Here is a 6,363-nt window from a genome sequence, read left to right on the forward strand (position 1 = left end):
CTCTTTTATGTTCTATGTATTTCTTCAGATGCTAGATGTAAGGTGCAAATTTCACGTATTTTTTTGACAATGCGCATGCTGCAAATTTTAGTAACACAGCAGTGTTACTTTTAATAGTAGTACAGACAAGAGCATCATTGTCAGCAAGTCCAAGGGAATAATGTGGAAACACATGCTTCTGATTGTGTTTGCTTGAGGCAAGTGAGAACATTGTATAGAAATAAAGCTTCCGAGGCTGTACAGGAGTTAAAAAATAAAATGTGTTTATGAATTATGTTGATACTAAAGCCCAGCATAACAAGTTTCTTGGAGTAGGTACACGACTTATAGTGCCCATAAGGCAGACTGCATTATACTTGCCTTGAATGAGTACATGGAGTCCTTTGATCCTCTGCTACATTGCCAGCAGCCAGAAAACCTGAGCTTTATCTGTTGCATCTTTCTATGAAACCACTTTAAGATCTGTTCAGTAATTAAACACTTAAAATTCTGTATCTGTTTGAGCTATATCATACAGGCAGGCTGTTTCTTTACAGAAGATTTTCCACCAGACAGCATAGGGATAAATATATTTAAAAGAATGCAGAGAGAACTGTTCTGGTCATAGAAGGGGAAGAATCCAGAAAAAAAAATCAAAGACCTTTATTTATGGGGAGGAAAAAATATTCATTGCTTTCCTGTCATTTACAGAAACACGCTTTATGTCCTGTCCTGCAGAATTTTATCTTGATTTAATGCAATAGGCTGTGGAAGCTGCTGATGATTAAGTAGAAAAGCATATATATGGATGGCTAGGTGTAATCTAAGTGACTACTAAGAAAATCTAAGCTTTCTATATTTATTCTGTGCAATGGAAATGAAATGTGAAAAGTAAAGAGAAAATCAGCTCTCCTATATCTGGACTGTTGCAATGTAAACTGTTTAAATGAAATCCTTAACTCAATTATTGACAGAATTAGAGATTTTGATAATGGAAAATAAAAATCAGATGAGCTTACAGCTTCCAAGTATACCAGAAAAAGCATTCTTACAACCAGGATCTCTTTACCCATGTAATGGATAGTTCCTTAGGTATGATTATTGAAAAATGATATTCTATTAATTGTTCCAAACATGTGTAAAGCTACCTATCCCCTAGTGTAATAAATCTGCTATATTTATGGTGGCGATGATTAGGCTTTTTTTTGCAAAATTATTATGGAGATCAGCATGAATGTATTAATTGATCTCTTTGTACATTCACTTCTCAATTCAATACTTTGAGTTGTATTAGGAATTAATAAGCCGATCGAGTTAAGAAAATGACTGTATTTCCAGACCTATATCTAATAAATTCCCATGGCGACAAAGGTGATTTCTTTTTAGGCAGTGGCCTAAGCTGTTATGTCAGCATCAAATAAATCCAGTATCATTGATGACTGAAGAAATTAGGGAACATTTCCTGTAGTGACCAGTGAGAAAAAGCAGAGATATTCTTTACTGGGTGTTTCACTCTTTAGAGACTAGTAGATTAACCTGAATTTTGGCCTTTAAAGACGTTTTAAATAATTACTACATTGATAGCGGTCAACTTGAAACGAGATTTAATAGCAGGTTAAAACTTGCAGGCACAATTTTTCCTTAGATATCTCTTTTTTTAGAATTTTATTTTCTCCTGCAAGAGAATAGATGAGATAAAGCACATTTTTTGCCTTCTTTTAGCTGTTTTATCTTCTTCTGGACTTTCTCAATATAATTTCTGGTGTTTTTTGGGTCTGTACAGGCTATTAGTTTAACAGACAGGCCAAAAAATTGACAGCTACCTGCAGCATACACTTCTATCAGAGGATAACTGCAATCTTCTTTCTATAGCAGTAATAGTGTGTATTGAACTAACATATAATAAAATTCAAGTAAAACTCAAGTAAATTATGAGGAGTGTAAACTAGATACTTGGAAACCCTTAAAGCTTGTTAATACCAAGTAGATCAAAATACTTGCATAAACTGAACTTCCTTCTCCATCAGAGAACTCTAATATGAAATGACACATGGAAATTGATTTTTTCTATATAAGTGAATTTGTAACAACAAATATGCTGCTCTAAATCATATCCAAATCAACTTTGAGAGCCCAAATAACTTTTTAAAAACCTGATTCTGATCCAAGGTGTGGTTTCATCCTGGTGTGATTTAAGTTTGCTTTGTCACATGCCCCTGTGGAGCTTTCCTATTTGCTCACCAGTGAGGGAGTGAATTTTATTAACTTGATGCAAATGCATGAATTTTTTAAATTGTTAACTTTCACCTAATATTATCTAGTGGTTTGGCAGATCCCCCCTGCTTCAACTGGAAATATGCCCAAAAAAGGCTAGTTAAAAACAACATTTAAATGCAGTTCTACTTATTTGGAATTTAGTATTTTGTATATAGAGATATAATTCATTTTTTCGTTATTCTTGGACATTGAGCATGGTGACAAAAACTTACTCCCCAAAAATTTGAACAATTTCGTTGCAGCTTATATCATATAACATGAGGACATGTTTTCCTTTTTGACAGTCTGGCAGATATTGGTAATCCAAGTTTAAGGGTTTCTGCACAATGGGGATAATTCCATGGAGTTCTAGTTTTTGAGAGGACTTTTTAATTTCTTTTTTCTTGTAAAGACCACACAAAATGCAATAGAAAGAAACGAATGAAAGCAACACTAAAACTGAAAATGGAACATGTTGGTACTCTTACGACTGGTCTTGATATGGACCACTTAAACCCTGAAGTACTAATAATCTCATTCATTAGCATTTATTTTGATTAAGACTTGTCTTTCCTGAGGACAGAGTCTGACCAACAGCACTTAATTTTAAAATTTGTTACATTTTTGGCTTCCTGGAACCAAGATATGTCTGTGTTAATGAGAAGATGCTGTCTGCTCAGCATTTATGTAGTTTTGTTATTTTTACTCTTTGAAATAATAGGCATTGAGTGGGAGTATATGAGATCCTGCTCAGAAACTATAAAATCTCAGTTACCCACATGAGAACCTTTTAAATAATAAATGAGATAGCTGTGATTCAAGGCTTTTTCTCCTGACACCCTTAGATACCTTCCTGCTGTCTTCTTTCTCTATCAAACAGATAGTGCTTTTGTAGAATGCAAAGCCCCTTCAAGGGCACTTAGAATTTACTGACCCATTCTTGATTTAGACTTCTGGATTTGTCAGCATGTCCTGTGTTGTGTTGGCTATTAACTATGGAGGGAGGGAGGGAAGGAATCAGAAGTGTGCCACCCTCATCTGAGCATGAAGTTAAGGTCTGTCCTCTCAAGGTACTGACCATCTCTCCTCTGCTCACAGTAGGAGCAGAGATCTGTGGGGTTATTCTGAGTGCTACTGAAAGGTACTGATAGTTGAAGGAGTTGCACAAATGCTCTCACGTTTGGTGTGATGATGCATCAAGATGTGGCTCTTCTCCTGATTTCTCCTGAGCAGGAGAGAAATAAGGGTAAAAACCTACTTTTCATGCTATCTAGTGTAAATATCCATCTGATTTAATTGATGTTACTACATCTGAGTCCTAGATGTGATTTAAAGCAAGCTTCCTTCCTGACCACATCTATCTTTCTGAGAAATTCAAGTCATTCACTATTTGTAGGGACTGGTATAATGTGAATCAGTTGGATTTACCAAGCACAACCCTATAGATCAAATTACTGGTATGTGTACTGGAAAGGTAACAAAGAATGCACGGGCATTTTGGGGAGCAACAGGACAGAACTACCCCAAACTTTCATCTGACTTATGTCCATAACTTCTAGTTCGAAATGTTCATACAATATGTAATGCTTACCAATATCCTGATCCAATAAATATGCTCTGTTTTAGAAAAATCTCTTTTATACCATTGTTTCATACTGAAGAAAAAAACAGACAGTGGAAGTACTTGCTTGTATTTACAGCAGCATTAGTTGCTGTAGTCACATCTTAACTCACTGCTTTGGGACTACTGTACACATGGCAACTAAAACATGACATTCAGCATTAGTTTTACTTTTCTACTTTTCTTCTTCTAATCCTTTAATCTCTTAAAAGATTATTCCCTTTCTATTATTGCAGATTTGGTATACTCTTTGCTTTACTTTTAAATATTTTCTTTCATTTGAGAAGAGTAGTTGCTGTTTGTCTTGGAACAGTCTCTTATGTTGCAGTTTACAAAGCATCACCTCTGTTACAAATGACCAGAGGACACAGCATTATTTAAATATCTCCAAATAACCTCTTAAAAGAAACTTGTTTCACATTTTGAATCCAAGTAGATTTCTATGATAATGTAGGCAAATGTGGCTGAATATGGAAATGACCACAGTTTGTACTGTAAATAAGGGAATCTCAAATTTTCCAGAAACTTTTTTGTTTGGCTAAGATAAAAGTACTAGATGAACTACATGGAAACTGAGGTTTCAAAACACAAAAATTAGTTGCGTGCTTTTGAAACTTTAAAGACTAGCCAGAACAGAAGAAATTAGAAATAGGATGTGAAGAATTTAAAAACACTGAAGATGGTCTATGTTCAGGCTTGTTAGAATAAATCTGTTAAGCTTAATTGTAATGGAAGACCTTACAGAAAGGTTGAGTTTTGGATACTATAATCTTAACTGTTGAAATTAGTGCAGAAATCTTTGGACCTGTTAGCATATGGTTTAACTGAGAGCATATTATTTTTAATTAAACAGATGAATGAGACTGCTTAAATCCAGGATGTTTCACTGCATTTATTGGTTTCTGTATTTCTTAGTAGAATTTAACACCTTTCCAGTTACTTCCTCCTACAGATATTTCTTGTTTACTTAATTTTGAAAGGATGGGAGTTGATATTGGGCAGGTTGAACATGTTAGTCAGCTGGGTATAACAGAAGGCCCTCAGTAAAAACGATACTGAAAAATAACTTGAGCTCAGCTTACTTCAACCTTAAGATTTCTGTAAAAGCTCTCTTCAGTTTTGTGTAATGTTAGCCATTACCATCCCTCATACTGGAGATCATAAATGATCTAACAGCACTTCTTTGTTGATATTCATATGAGATTTTAGCTGAGCATATACCACTTCTTCACAACAGATCTCAGCATTTTGCTTTCCTCTTTTCTGACTTTTAGAGCATGTTGAGGCTGGAACAATGATTTAAAATCTCACATGCAGTAAGTCTGTGATTCATGCAGTTAGGAAAGTAAATGATACAGTAAAATGTGTGCACAGTTGGGTTCAGAGCTTAATGCTTGGGCTATTATGCCAGTAATGAGTGTCTGAAGTAACATAACATAAAGACTTGAAATACTGTATTGCTTTAGAAAGGAGGCTGCCTTTTCTTTGTAGTTCAGGAGTGTTGTCAGTCTTTCCTAACTATCATAAAGCATCTGATGATAAATATAATCACAAGTAGCATTCACCTAAATAATATCTCGCATGTTGATGGGACTTTTGTGCCATGGGCACAGGCAGGCAGCTAAAAGATTAAGTTATATAAGTTTTCATTTCAAGGTCTGACTGCTTTGTTTGTATATTATTCTCAAGAATTATGAGTAATACATCTCTTAAGCCAGAGCAATTGGAAGGAGATTTCAGTAGCTTAAATCCTGTAAATTGTAGCTGAATAAAATACAGTATGAAGCTGAAGAGCCTCATCAGACAAGGACTGAATAGCAAGAGCAGAGCAAAAGCTTGGAGTTGGGGAGGTAAGTGAAATAACTAATGAGTAGATTAGGTGATGACAGCATGAAAAATCTTGAACAGTAATTTTCTACTTAAAAAATAGTTATTTACTGTCTGGTCAGTAAGCAGTAGTTTATTCTGTGGCACCATCTCACAGGGCATATTTACAGGAAAAACAGCTAAAAATTTTGGGGTTGAAATGCAACTTGAAACAAAATCAGCCACTGTCTCCTGTCATGACTTTAATGCAGCAGGAGAAGGTCTTTGTGCTGTTGTTATGATAATGGCAAAAAAGGGAAGAAGCAGGGAACAAACCTATTAAAACCAGTGTACGGTTTGGGAGGTGGAATGGTGTCTCGGTTTTGAAAGACAGGTGTCTGCTAAGGAAGGCAGAGGCCCCCCTTGAAGTAGCAGATATAACCCCTTTTCCCTCCAAGTTATTATATTTTGAAATCAAGGGCCTTTAGGCAAAGATGTGGGAAATAGGAATAACAGTTCTTTACTCTCTCTATATATATATGTGTATAACCAGTCAAACAAACAACAATAACTATGGCAGTAACAGCAATCACAAACCCAGTCCCAGCCTTCTCGGCTGTCGGGCCCTTTCCCCTCGGGTGCAGTTCCGCTCGCAGCCGGCAGGGGCGCTGGCGGCTCCCGGTGAGCAGGGCAGGTGCGAT

Source organism: Corvus brachyrhynchos, unplaced genomic scaffold (genome assembly GCF_000691975.1).
Source record: "Corvus brachyrhynchos isolate BGI_N302 unplaced genomic scaffold, ASM69197v1 scaffold3, whole genome shotgun sequence".
Classification (NCBI taxonomy): Eukaryota; Metazoa; Chordata; class Aves; order Passeriformes; family Corvidae; genus Corvus; species Corvus brachyrhynchos.